The sequence below is a fragment of the Pteropus medius genome, unplaced genomic scaffold (assembly GCF_902729225.1).
Source record: "Pteropus medius unplaced genomic scaffold, Ma_sr-lr_union100, whole genome shotgun sequence".
In the NCBI taxonomy this organism is placed as follows: Eukaryota; Metazoa; Chordata; class Mammalia; order Chiroptera; family Pteropodidae; genus Pteropus; species Pteropus medius.
The window spans coordinates 14,163,224-14,178,300 of NW_024352785.1; the positions used below are offsets into that span (position 1 = coordinate 14,163,224).

The following is a 15,077-nucleotide window of genomic DNA, read 5'->3' on the forward strand; positions in this document are numbered from 1 at the left end:
TTTTTTGTTGTTGTTTTACATAAATGACTGAAGAGAACCCTATAATCTTACACTTGAGATCCAAGAAGATGGGAATCCTTCCTTCCATTTTCAATTCAAAAATTGTGGGAAGGACTCCAAATGACCCAGCCTGGATCACACACGTGCTCCTACATTTGGGGTGGATGCAACACAGATTGACAGTGTTCTAGGAATACGTGGAATAGGGATGGATTTTCCAAGGGATGTGCAGTGCTCTTACAAGGAGAGAAGTTAGACTATCCTGGGCACTTGCAAAGTCGAATACCAGGATGCCCACATCACCCACCCCCAGCAGTTACCATGATTTATTTCACTCCTGAATCTCTTTATATAAAGTTAAGTGTTCCCATTGGGGACTGACCATGGCATGTGGTCATCATATAACAACTGGCTAAAGAGTAATAAACTGGAAAAGGGGCCATGTGGCAGTAGTTCCTAGAATATGTTCTTTTGTTCTTTGTAGAATGATAGCAGCAGTGAAATTTCTCAACTCTGGGTGAGGCAGAAATTGTTCAGTGGGTAGAATCAACAGAAACACAGTAGATTTTGTACCAGTGATAGAATACCAGGTTATATACCAGACATGTATGTTCGAGTCCATGAAATGAGTGTTTTTGTATTGGGTCATTTATTCAGCTGTTTCTGGCATTATTTTCTCCAGCTAGGTGGAGAAGTATATCCTGTACAAACAGATCCTGCCATCTCCCTAAAAAAGCAGTCATTCTCCTTCAACTTAATTTCGCATATATGTAGCAGCACTTAGGCAGGCAATACTGAAGGAGGAACAAAAATGAAGTCTCTATCCCATAGGATCTAACATTCTCGTGTGACAGCCTTCCCACCCCCACCTGCAGATATATACAAATAAACTACAGAGCAGAGTGGCGGGGTGTTAAGAAATTTTAACCAAATATTGTGTGTGTGTGTGTGTGTGTGTGTGTGTGTGTGTGTGTGTGTGTGTGTGTGTGTGCAGGGGCAGCCACAGGTGTCTGAGGACTATCTGGAAGAGTTTTTAAAAAGAAAAAGGGGGATACTTGAGGCACATTCTAAATAATTTTGCTGCATTTCATAATAGTTTCGACTCTATCCTGAATTTCTACTTAACAAAACGATGAATTTGGCTAAACCTGTGATGAGAAGAGGGTCCAAAGCCAGGGAAACTGAAGAAAGAGTTGGGTGAGAAACTGAGATATCATAAGCCAAAAAAATTTGGAAATGCTTGCCCAAAGCGAAGGCAACAAAGGAGCTATTAAATCTGAAGCAGAGAGCGGGGAGTCCGCAATTGAGGAAACTGAACAGAGAGTGCGGACTCGCGCAGGCCCAGGTGAATGAACATAAGGCGAGAAGCTTTCAGCCGCGTTGCCTTTAATACGTCTTCGCGCATGCCTCGTGGTGGGGGTCAGCTGGCCGTGGTCCGAGGGCGACGACAGGGGTGGACGGTGAAATACATGTCTCTGCAACATAATTCCCGCTGTTCTGCACAGGTAAGAGAAATGGGCTTCCTATTTATTACCTTGATTTAGCACACAATATCTTACAATTCTAAATAAAAAATCAAAATGCACTGTAGGCTTTTAAAGCAAACATAATAAATGCGATTGACAATGTACCAAAGCAGATGCGCTTAATGTAGGTAGATATGTTACATAGTGCTTGTGGCTGCAGATTCAGATTCATGAGAATGGAAGATATGAAAGGTATAAACATTGCTAAAAAGGACCTGTTTAGACAATGGGCTTACATTGTCTACTGGAATTTGTAACGAAGAATAGGGCCATCTGGGCAACCAACTATCTGCCGAGCCTGATAAAGGTTAAAAAATGTTTCAACAAAATAGAACTTTCTAGTGATCCATAGTTGAAATATAAGATCACACTTGTAGTAACTACAACAAATATATCAATTTGATGCTTTCCATTGATACAGTCTACCCATAACCTTAAACAAAACCATAAGAGATTTTTTTATAAGTATTTTGTCTTTTCTCTGTTTTGGTTTCTTATAAGTACTGTGCTTATGCCTGTCACTAAGAAGACCGCTCATTTCAATTTTTTTCACTTTAATTTTTGCCCTTGCTTAAAAAACTTTTGCTTTACCTTTAGTTCCTGTATCCTAGTGTCAAGTTGTAAAACTTTTTACCCAGTTTGAAGATCTTAGAATTTTCAGTTTATCCTAGTTATTGAGATATATTGCAACTTGGAATATCTTAGTGGTACTTTAGGTAATTTGCAGTAGGAAATATAATCTAAAATGATTAAATAGGATATATATTTTGAAAAGAAACTCCTAAGCAACTTAGTGATTCCCAAAGTAAATAGGGCATGCACTCCTCCCCCCGCCCCCACCCCCAAGCTCTGCTGAATACCTTTAGGGCCACAAATCATTTAAAAGCTGTTGCTGCTTGTTACTGCATAAGCACCAGGTGCCACTAGTTGGACCACATGTAGGCTAGGGGTTCTAAAGCCATTGTGGAGTTTTTTTTATATTCTTCCTACCATGAGACTGTTTCCTGGTGGGGTGAGGGTGTGTGTCGGGGGGTATAAAGAAATGGCAGAAGAAAGATACTGGTGAGAATAACAGATGGTTCATGGACTGAAGAAGTTGTAAATGGTCCAATATTTAGGATATATCAGTCATGTCAGAGAAATATAGATAGGAGGGCTTTTGATGAGATTTCACTACAGCCCTGGTCACGTAAGACTACTCCTGGCCCCTTTCCTTTCTCTTCTCATCTTCTCTTCTTATCTTACCGTGTAAATCACAAATACAACATAAGTATAAGACATATCTATACATTAAACAAATGTGTGTGTTAGAGAGAGTAAGCAACTGAGACCCTTTTAACTCTCCTCTTTCTATAAGGCCGGTCAAAAAGGTGGCGGGGAGGGCAGTCAGATTACATGACATTCTCCAATTCCTCTACAAAATATACTGACTAATGCCCTCGAAACACGAATAACATGGTTATTGCCTGCTCTCCGGCATACATGGATAGTTCTACTACAGTAGTTGAGTTGTGTGTTTACTCATACTTAATTGTTCTTTTCCTAAAAACTTTTATGCCTGTAGGATTTGTAATTAAATAATACATTTAATTAAATATATAGAAATCAAGTTATATTTTTATATTCCAAATATTGTTATAGTCACAATCAAGTGTAAAATAGAGTTGCTCTTGCTATAAAAACCAAGGAGAATATCCTGTTGCATTTTGTTTATGATTTGAAAGCTTTTGTGTTAGTTTTGGACTGAGGTAGTACTCATTTCTAGAAGCAAAATATTTAACATTTCATGAAAGTTTCTTGTTGCTTGGCTTGCTGTAATTTTTCTGCTATGTTTTGCTTTTTAAATTGTTTTTATAATATACTCATCTTTGAATGAGGTGAAGGGTGTCAGTGTGGTGATCACTGCTACATAAAATGCAAGTATTCCCAGCCTGGGTGTGTTGCTCTTCCCACTTTCTGGTTTGTTGCTGCTTGAGATTTGCAACATTGTTGATAGTCATAACTCCAATATGTTTCTTTTTGTCTAGAAAGCTCTGTTCTATCTCTAGTAGCTTAAGCATTTAGGTTCTTTTTTGCTTCCATTTTCTGATTTTGTGATCCTTTACTGGAAATTTAAAATTTTCAGAATGCACTAGTATGGGCTTCTTCTTGTCTCTATTTGTACTTAAATATCCTCCTTTGAAAACGAGACCACCAATATGAAATATTTCCCATTAGTCATTACTTTTCTCCAGTTTAAAGGATTTACTTACTACTATGTTTATTAATAAATATTAAGGGAAATAAAAGAGTAAAAACACAGTTTTTCTTTATTTTGTTTGTTCAAAATAGAGTTAGTTGAGAGAGGCTTATTCATAGTCTGTTAGCTAGGTGCCCAGTTTTCACCCAAAGATTTTCTGGTGTTTTGGGTGGTTTTATTTAACCCACTCAATGACATAATATATAATACTTGCATTTTTGTGTGTTTTCTCATTTTGTAGATTATATGACTTTTTTTCACAGTCTAAAAATTATTTAATTCTCTTAAAATCAAAAGTTACTTTGTAATTCTGGGAAATTATTTAATGTATACATATAGACACACTTTCACCCTTTGTGTTATTCCTCATATAATTTATTTCTACATACATTGTAAACCCAATATTATATTGTTAGGTTTATTTTAGAAAGTCAGTAGAGTTTAGAGATTTTTTTTTAAAACCCTTTATATATAGCAACATATTTACTCATTCTCATGTTCTTCATTCATTACCATAAAATTTGATTTCTAACTGCTGTATTTTTCCTTCTACATAATGAAAAGTCTTTAGTGTTTCTTGTACTGCAAATATTTTTCAGTTTTTAAATGTCTTTAGTGCATTTATTTAATTTCAAATGTCTTCATTTTTGATGAAAACTTTTACTCCTATAGAATTCTTGATTGATAGGCATTTTATTTCTTTCACTACTTCAGAGGTTTAATTCTATTGTCTTCTTGCCTCAGTCATAATTTTTAAGTTTGTTTTAGTGTATCTAAGTTTTTCACTGAATCTAATGTGTTTTTCTTTCTCATTCTTGCTGCTCTCAAGATTTTTACTTATTTTTTAGCAATTTGATTATGCCATGCTAGGTACATCTTGAATTAATTTATTATCTCTCAGATATTTCTTCTGATACATTTTTTTTCAGAACTTACTTAACCCATATAAGACCGTTTGATATCATGCAGATGTTGAACACTTTTTTTTAGCACTCTTTTTACCCATTTTATTTTAGTTTGGATAAATTCTAATGACATGTCCTAAAGTTTATCTATTTTTTCTTTTGTGTCTAACATTACTTAAATGCCCATCAAATTATTTCTTTATCACTGATAATCACATCTAGCATTTCCTTTTTTATTTTTATTTTTTGCTATATTTTACATGACTGTTTTGAACTACCAATTTATACTTCTGAATCCTTTCCCCTTTTTCACCCACCCCCAAACTTCCACTCATCTGGCAACCCTCAAAATGTTCTCCATATATATGAGTTTGTTTCTGTTCTGTTTATTTTGTTCTTTACATTCCACTTATAAGCAAAATCATATGACATTTGTCTTTCTCTGACTTACTCCACTCAGCGCAATACCCTTTAGGTCTATCCATATTGTCTCAGATGGCAAGATTTCATTCTTTATTTATGGCTGGGTGATATTCCATTGTATATATGTAATACCTCTTCTTTATCCATTCATCCATTGATTGACACCCAGGTTGCCTCCATATCTTGCCTATTCTAAATAATGCTGCAGCGAACATACGGATTCACTTGTCCCTTTGAAGTAGTGTTTTGGGTTTGTTCGGATAAATATCCAGAAATTGGATTACTGGGTCCTTCTTTGTCTCCCTTTTAAAATGATTTTTATCTTGGCTAAACCTCCTTACTGTTCACATATATTCTTCAACTTTTCCATTAGTTATTTTAAAGGTCCCTCCTAATAGTTCTAAATCTGGGCCATCTCTGAGTCTGGTTGTATTAACTATTTACTATTACCAGTGGGTCACATTTTCTTGCCCATTTCACATCTTATACTATTAGGTTGCATGTTGGGCATTGTGGGTAAAACAAACAAAAAACAGTAGGAATGAGGTAAATAATAATTCTGCCCCCGAAAGAGCATGTTCATTCTTTTAGGTCATGAGAATGGGGATTTCAGTCTATTCTGTAATTCAGCTGGGTCTAGATTTTGTTGCTGCTTTAGTTATCACTTTACATAGTTCAGTTTTTTTTCTGAGGGAAGGATCAGAGGTTTCCTGCTATCAGGGTTTGATCTGTGAGGTCTGAAAGTTTTGTCTCAAACTCCCTTCCCTATCTTCCTAGGTTAACTTGCCCTATTTGACTGCACCTTAGGGGTGTCACTCCCAGTTTTCCTACCCCTTCTTCAGTGGTAGATGGTGTTCTGACTGACTATAAAGGAACCTCCTGAAGTTATCTGGGAATTTACCAGGTTGCTGTGCTAATGACATGTCAAACACCAAATATAAGAGATAAAAATATATTAGTATTCACAACAGCAGAGAATCCCACAGAAGGAAGAGTCTTACTAGCCTGAGGTTGGTGGTAACAGGATAATTGGAGAAAAGGCAAGATTACAGAATTGAAAATATTTATGTATTAATTAGGGAGGGATTATATTTCATATGAGTTGTCAACCAGTTGATTGGATTTGAACCCTAACTGATACTTGCAGGTGCTGTCAAAAAGGGAACTTCTTTTTCAAATTTGTCGCAAGAAGACATAAGGATTGCTTATCAATGTAACATACATGGGAGTATTTGAGATGTCCATTAAAGATGAGGGGATTGAGAGAGGCAAGTGAGAGACCTTTGTAAAGCATCTCTGGCTCAAAAGGAAAATTTTTGTTAAACAATTTTTACTCAAACATCACAAACTGATAGGCCCTTTTCATTACAGATGGCTGATGCCTTACACATAGTTTAAGACCTAGAGTGTGGAGTGTTTCAGTGTTCTTGTTCTGCCCTCACATGACATACAGAAATTTGCCTTAATTTTCAAAGGAGGTTTCTCTCCGTTTTCCTGCCCTACTTTAAATGTATAGAAGAAATTTGCTTGGTTTTCCCGTTCCACCCTCAGACTATTTTATGCCTGGAGCACCTGTGTCAGAGGGAGTCTTTCTCAGTTCTCTTCCCCTTTCCACAATTTCCACAAAGCCTTTGAGAAAGAGTTGGCGGGGCGGGGGATGGGGTACAAATTCTCCTTATACATGAGGGCACCCAGGAATTTTAAACTGTCAAAGCAGTTCACACTCAATCTCTTCAAATTCATCGAAACTGTCTTGTCATATTTTCTGCATATGTGGTGGTTCCCTCCTCCTTTCACTGTTCTTCTGTAGAAGAAAGTAGCTTGTGTCCATCACAACTGTAGGGGATATGACCTATTGGATTTTATTTAGTTCATTAGGTTACTTTGCAACACTAGAACTTCGATGGCTTAAAATAAACACGATTTCGTAAATAATTCATCTTATTTTCACTGTTAGGAGACCTCCTAAGTATAGATCAGACTTTTTCTTCAAGCCTTTTAATTTTTGTTATAAACTACACATTTTAGATAATATATTATAGCAATTGTGGTTTCTATTTCTTTATTTTGTTTTCTTTAGCATATTTCCTGGACTTATTCTATGGAATCTGTCTCCTTGGTGTGTTGTTGCCAATGTCTATGCTTTATTTTTAAAATTCTTGGTTTTATTTTTGGCATGGCTTCTTAGGAATTGACTCTGTGTTTGCATATCCCAGAGGCCAGACGATTATTTGGGCAGAAGTTACGCTTATACTTTTTGAATCCATAAGACTTCTACCCTCTGCTGTTGGATCTCTGTGTGGCTTGGAGAGTTCACTCAGAGTTCAATTTGTACTTGAATCTTCTCATCCTCTACCTTCTGTTGGTACCTCCCAGATCTTTCTTGTACACATGCAGTTTCACAGCAAGGTGTATGAGAGGGGCTTATTTTGCCTTTTATAGGTTCTCTCCTTTCCTGGAAACCCCATTAAATTTCTGAATGATGTGTCACTTGCCCCCGTTGAGATGGTGACCCCATGGCATAGCTGTATGTTCTCCCCATTCCTTTCTAATGAATTTGCTGTTTATACAGACAGTGCTGCTGTGGGATTTATCCTCCACTCCAGATGAATTCTTCTTTCTTTGGTACTAAGGCTGAGGATTTTTCTCTAAGATTGTGGTTTGTGAGAGCATAATAAATAAAGTTCTTTGCCTATTCACCTCTAACACTTTAGATTATTTCTGTTTGCTTTTGTATTTTATGTAAACAGAAACATAGAATTGATTATGTCATGTCTGAATTTGTTCATATTGTTACACATGACAGCATTTTTTTTCTCACGTAATTTTCTATAGTATGGAAGCATTCCATATTATTTCTCTTTTTCTCTCAGTAGGTATTATTGAAATTTGCTATTGTGTATGATGTTGCTGTGAACATTCTTCCATTGAATATTTCTTTCACTACACACAGTTCTGTTCATTCTAAAAGAAGAATTGCTGAGATACGGCTCTAGCGAATGTTAAACAATTTTCCAAAATAACTGGATTTTTATATATTCTCTCTAGCAAGTATGAGAGCTCCACTTTCCAATACTATATCGCTTGTCTTTTTCATAGTTGCCATGTTGTGTTTGAAGGGGTATCTTATCAAGATTTAATTTACATTTCTCTAATGACTAAAAATCCTGTGCATTTTCTTTAGTAATTGTGTATCTTCGTTGGTGAAGTCCCTTTTTCTGAATATTGCTCAGTTTTCTACGAGAGTGTGGTCTCTCTCTTATTGATTTGAAAATCTTTACATGTTTTGTAAGTTCTTTGTGATTGCCATAGGTCAGATTCCTTGGGATACAGACTTTGGGCTAGAGATATGCAGGCAAGAAGTTTATGGTGGAGTGTTTTTAGGATCAAAACCCTTGGAGGAATAAAAGAAGCAAGACTGGGGAGAAGTGAAAGGTGAAGTATGACAAAGTCACGGCAAAGGCCTCAGATAATCCCTTAGGACCTCTTGAGCTGGAATGGCTCCGCAGAATATTAGCAAATTGGGAGATGAGAGCCAGGACTTCACACCACTGTATGAAGTCATTATATGCACGCTATCTCCAGGGAGAGGTCTGGCCTTAGACAGAATTGCTGTTTTCAGATGAAGGCAGTTTCCAGGAGGAGAGACTGAGGTGGACAGTGCCAGCAGTTGGTGAAATAATAATAGTGGCTAGCATATAATAGGAATCTAGGACATTTGGATAACTTGCCCTATTTGACTGCACCTTGATATATTATTGCAAATATTTACTCTTATTTTATGGTTTTCTTTACCTTTTCTTCTCCTTATGTCTTTGGGTAAATAGAAATTCTTAATTTTAATGTGGTAAAATGTATCAATCTTTTCCTTTATAATACTATTATTGTTTGGGATTTTATTCATAAAATATTGTATACAGTAACACTGTGGAAAATTTTTCTATGCTTCATTCCAGAAGCTTTACTGTTCATTATTCCATTCATATCTACAATTTATCTGGAATTCATTTTAGTGTGTAGGGCGAGCTTCAGGTTGATTCATATTCTGCATATGACTAACCAATTGACTTAGAATCACTAAAATCTTCTTACATTGTTCTACTATAGTCATAAAATGTTTGTATAGAATTTTTTTTTTTTTTGGATTTTGCATTTTTGCCTATTAGTCTGTCTTTTCTCTTGCTTATACTATAGTGACTTATATAATCTAGCTTTCTGGATATCTGGAAGGTCCAAAAAGTCACAGTTCAATTCAATATGTGAATCTGTTTTGAATTCTGGTTTACATAATGAAACTATAAAGGACAATTTGAGGAAAATTGTGGAAAATTGAATACGGACTATGCGTTAGATGATTATAAAATAGTATTAATGTACATGATAATTAAATAAGTTATGAAAAATGTTGTCCTTATTTTTAGTGAGTTTATACTGAAATCTTTAGAGTTAAGTGTCATAAGATCTGCAAGTTATTTTCAAATTTGTCAGCAAAAAAATACACACACACATACACACACACACATATAGGTGAATAATGACTAAAAGGAACATGTTACCAAATACCGAATTAATTGTTCATTTTTCTATTTCTACAGTTTTCTGTTTCCAAAATTTTATAAGGAAGTTGGAAAATTCAATTGGAAAAAATATTAAATGGTCTTATAGAAAATCTAGGAGAATTTTTATGTAGTTCTAGATGAACTTTTATAAGTCTAGATGAATTCTTAAAATAGAGTTATGAATACTAGTAATCAAATCAAAGATGCTTTTGAAGATCATCACTATTAAATCGACATACTTTACTTTATAATTAATGCATAATGTGTTCTGTACAACAGTTCTTTCATGATGATACAGAGAAGAGACTTTATTTGGAAAGGGATGAATCCCATAGAAATGATCCTATTTAAGAATTAATCAAAAAACAAAAAAAATTCTAATAGGCACTAAAAATATTTTACATGTTTTATGTACTAATTGGGCATGATATATTAAGAAACATTAATTTTATAAGCTAAATGATAGAATTAAATTTAGCATACATAATGTTCAGTGTTAAGGTAATCAAAAAATTATTTGAAGAAAACAAATGCTGATGACTATGAAAAATATATTATTGATACAAAAGAAATTACTAACTCTTCAGAAATTTGTTGCCAAATTCTTCAATGTAGAAAATTGGAATAACTATCAAGGAGGCTATTTTGGCTTATAAATCCTATATTCAGCTTATCTATAATCTAAATCTAAATGTAAAAGCCACATATATATTTCTTATCTATCAGATATTAAAAAGTCACATTTGAGGTAAAAGTTACATACTGGAAGATTATTGTGAGGCATTTTGCGTTGTATACAGCATATGTAATAAGATACAAGGAGCCAAAACTACTGAGTCTAAAAAACCTAAACAAAATAAAAAATATTGCAATGAATGTCATATCAATGAAATATTGATATTTAAGAAATTAAGGGTTTAGGGTTTTTTTTAAAATATATTTCCAGTGAAGTACTGTAATATATTTGCAAGATAAATAGATGGATATATTTGGGATTGATTCTGTAGTTCAAGGGATATATTTAATTTTGTCAAAATTAAAATTTATTTATAACTATTTGAGGAACACAGTGTCACCATAAATACTGCCCAATATAGTTACCATTTCTATAGAACATGCCATATTAAAATATGAGCATCAAAATGTAAAGAATTGGTTTCTATAAAAGCAAGATATCATTATTTTCCTATATAAGTAACTATGATTTCCTAATTACTGTGATTAAGTTTTGAATTTTACCTTATTTTATATTCAATTTGACTAAACATAATTATTCTTAATTTGAACATAATTGAAATACAAGTATGTGAAATTCAACTTTACATAAATTTACAGAATAATTTTTTTTGATATATTTCTTATTTCTAAGAAATAAATGGTATATCATCTTTAGAATATTACTTGAGGAAGGGTAGCTCTTTTCTGATGCTTAAAAAAATCTAAGAGTTTGTGCTTATAGTGGCTTCAGTGATGCCATATTGGGATGTACTGAATAGGGTTCTCACAATGATGAATAGAGTGTTTTAATATGCAGCAGCATCATGAATTCTTACAACAGTCTAACACAGCCTTATTGAGTAGCTATTGAAAAAATACACAGAAGTCTTGTGAACACGCCTACTAATATTTAATCAGAGATGAGTCACAGCCTTATTTTTGCTTTAGATCTCAGATCCATGAAGGCTAGTGCAATTCATCCAACTGATTCTGAATTATAGCTCCACAGATTTTTGACTTCCAATTTCCAATGATGTGTTTAGGAAAGGTACACTTAACCTATGTTAGTAAAGTTTCACAAATTGGCTTTGCAACGCGTATACAAAAATGGTCTCTTGAATGTGTACGATATTCTTGTGCTTAATAAGTACAGATGTAACAAACTAACTAGTTACTATAATCTTTTATGAGTTTTTGCTGACAGTCATGGTGTCACATATTCATGTATCTTTCTAACCAGTCTGAGATACACACAATTGCTAACTCATATTCAAATGATTAGAACTTCTTAATTTGAATAAAAGTAATGCAGATTTAATAAATAAATCTCAAGAGAAAGAATGGCTGCTCCTTCACTCTGAGACCAGAAAATTAAGGGAGCTCTCATTATAATATTGGAAAAATTAGAAATAAAACAATCATGCAGAAACTTCCCCAGGATTGTCTATTTGTCCTTGTGTAACATATTCTGGGGGTACAGGAAAATTCTGGTTGAATAAGAACTTTTCTTCTGCTAAGTAGACATCTGGGAGGTGACAGTAATGCTCTGGGTTCATTACTCACCCTGCCAATCTTAATACTTCTTTTCTGACTTTGGAACCTGACCTTGGAGATGGTAACATTTAAAATCAACTAGTTACATACAATGCAATATACATATGAGGTATTATTGAATTGTGCACTTGAAACCTATCAAGTTTTATTAACCTATGCCTCCCCAATAAATTTAATAAAATATAAAAAATTTTAAAAATCAACTAGTTACTTGATTGAGAAAAAGATGTGAGGATAAGAAACGGCTCTATTCTTTACCTCATTATTATCTAAAGTAATCATATTTTAAAAGTTGCAGCAGACAGTAGCATGACAATGCTTATAGTTATTCATAGTCATTAATTGTACAAAATCATAAGGAGAGTTGATGCAAATATGCACAGATTTTGAAAAATAAGAGTACATGCTTGAGTATGTTAAATAAAAACAAATCTGGAATTGCATAAGAAGAGACATTTTCAAAAAGACTAGTTGCAATATGATGAATACTTTGATCTCAGGATACTCAGCACCTCAAAATCAAACCAAAAGTACTCTCTTATAGGGAGGGATAAGCAGAACTAGCAGGTACTTTTAAGGGAAAACTAGGAAGCAGGGGAAACGAGCAGACAACATAATCAAGGGTCTGATGGGAAACATTTCTTGTTAAAGTTACCTCATTCATGGGATGAGCTATTGAGGAAGGGTGTTCTGCATTTCATTGCTTGCTTAGACTTTGGGGCACGCTAAAATTCAGGGACATGTGGGGAGGAGAGAAGCGTAACTAAAGTTTAGTCACGGCAAAGCAGAGAGTTAGATATGGGCAATTGTGAACACGTGGTTAAGTGAGGCAACAAGTTCTAATGCTTATGCACAAGAAAAGAAAAATATTTTGCTGCTTCATGTTAAGACCAAACTATATGCTCAGAACTAATTTTTCTTTTTCTGAGCTCATTCTTCTCTCTTTTGTAATATACATGTTTTTATGTATTAATATATATTGTTATTCACACATTCAAAGATAATACACACATATAGTATTACCAAAAAATAGATTTAAAGATAGTATTATTTAATAGGTTGAAACTCCAGGTTTTAAAATATAATTATCTTTATTATACCTGTTGTAAAACAATATGAACAATCCATTGATTGAATTTATCATCTTAACTTGAATGTTATAAAAAAAAATACATCTACAAGAAGACAAGTAAAAACTACATGGAATTGTCTATTGACCATGTAGTTTATTTTACCTATTTATTGGAATTTTAATTTCTTTTGATATATTAAGTATACAGATCATTAACAAATTATTGCAATATTTTATTACTCTAAACTCTAAAGTATAGTAGTGATTTTTAGAAAATATTTCTAAGTTAACAATAAATAATAAATTATAGTTTATATTGGGAATTTATTATTTAAATGTGACATCTAAAACTTTGTATAATGAATGTAGACTAAATTTGACATCTGAGTATTTTTCAGCATGGTGGGCAGGGGAAAACAAACTGGCAAATTTTACAAATATGCAATGCACAGAATTGTAGTTTTACTTAATAGTCATCTATATTAACATTAGTTCTTTTAACTACATGTAATATATCTCTAGTAATAAGCTATAAGCTATATCATATCCTGTAAAATTTTTCTTAACATTTAATCTCTCCAAGTTGGATTTTATTTCTAGACTAAGAAATTTATATTAGATTTTGTAGCTCTCAGGAGCATCACAAAGTAGTATATTAAATAGAATTAATATTAGTTCACAAGGCTGCTGTTGCAGGTTATTTAAATGATCAAAAATCATACTGTAAAAATTTATAATTATCTCACTAAAAAGATATTTGTTATTGTGCTTTATTAAAAATTATGTAAAGAAGTTAGTAAGTCATTACAGTGACCTGCTACACAGTAGAGAGTATAAATAGATATAAATAAAGGAATCGTGGAAAATACATCTCTCATATGTACCTGTGCTTTCTTATCCTGAAATCCATTTCTTTAAATAGTATTTTCATCCTTCCAGTCTCACGGCATAAAAACCTTGTAGCTCTCTCATCAAATTCAACACTACCCTCACCTCCTATGGTGGCATCTATGGTAACTGCTTATGATCAGAGTGTTATCTCCTAAAACACATAGCTCTCTGATGCCAAACTAATCCTCCTAAAACACTGCTTTTGCTGTGCTAATCTTTCTCATAAACCTGCAAAATCCAACATATTGAGTTCATGTTCTTACGCCTTGTCTTATCAAATAATTCCAAAACATGTATTAACTTTTACTTTTGCTCTTCCTCCTCTGAGAATTTTTAGACAGCTATTGTCGGGACTCTTTTTTGAAACAGAATGAGGGTATAGGGCAAGGAACTGTAGAGAATGAATGTAAGGAGAGAGAACAGAAAAGGGAAATTTTTTTAAAAAGAAAGAAAAACAATATAATCATGGACCTTAGAATTCAACCAACTAAGCAGCAAGATTGGAAGAGGAACTCCCCTCCTCGGGAGCCATAGCATGGTTTGAGGCAGTGGGCACTTTAAGAAAGGGCCTTATTCTGAAGCCTTAGGGACATAAACGGGGAGATGATCAAGGAAGCAACATAATAGGGACAAAAGATGTGAGTAGAAAATTCAGAATTTAGGAATATGATACGTCTGGATTTTGAAGGATTCTATGAGGTATTTTAGTTAGCTTTGCTGAGATCAAATTTACATTAGATCAGTCTCACTGTTTGTTTAGTGACCTAGAGTAAAAACTCAAATTTCCATTTTCTGTGTGCTTTGAAAGTGACATTTACCCCACGCTGAAATCCTTTGGGTCAGGATTTATAATCTTGCTGAAATAGTCCTTGTAACCTGATTTGAATGTGTAAAAACATTATGGGAAGAATATCTGTCATTTGGCCACTGATACCTTAAGGCTCACCTCAGGATTCCTTTTAGGGAATCATTTATAAATTCCACTCAAATTTCTGTCAGCCTAGGGATTATACATTCAATTTTACTTTATGTTATAAATTTTATATTAAATTATTAATATTACAGACTGTATCTTGAATTTTAATTATTAGTGCTTACCTGGCACAATAGCTGGCACATAGGAGACATGTCCAAAAATAATGAAACGTAGTATTCATATTTTAAGGGAATATTGTTATTCAGCATTGTACT

The 15,077-nt window shown here is 33.8% G+C and overlaps 1 pseudogene; it reads left to right on the forward strand.

Moving 5' to 3' along the window:
- Positions 1–1,403: 1,403 nt before the first annotated feature.
- Positions 1,404–15,077, forward strand: part of LOC120590757 (vesicle-associated membrane protein-associated protein B/C-like) — a 49,258-nt pseudogene continuing 35,584 nt past the window's right edge.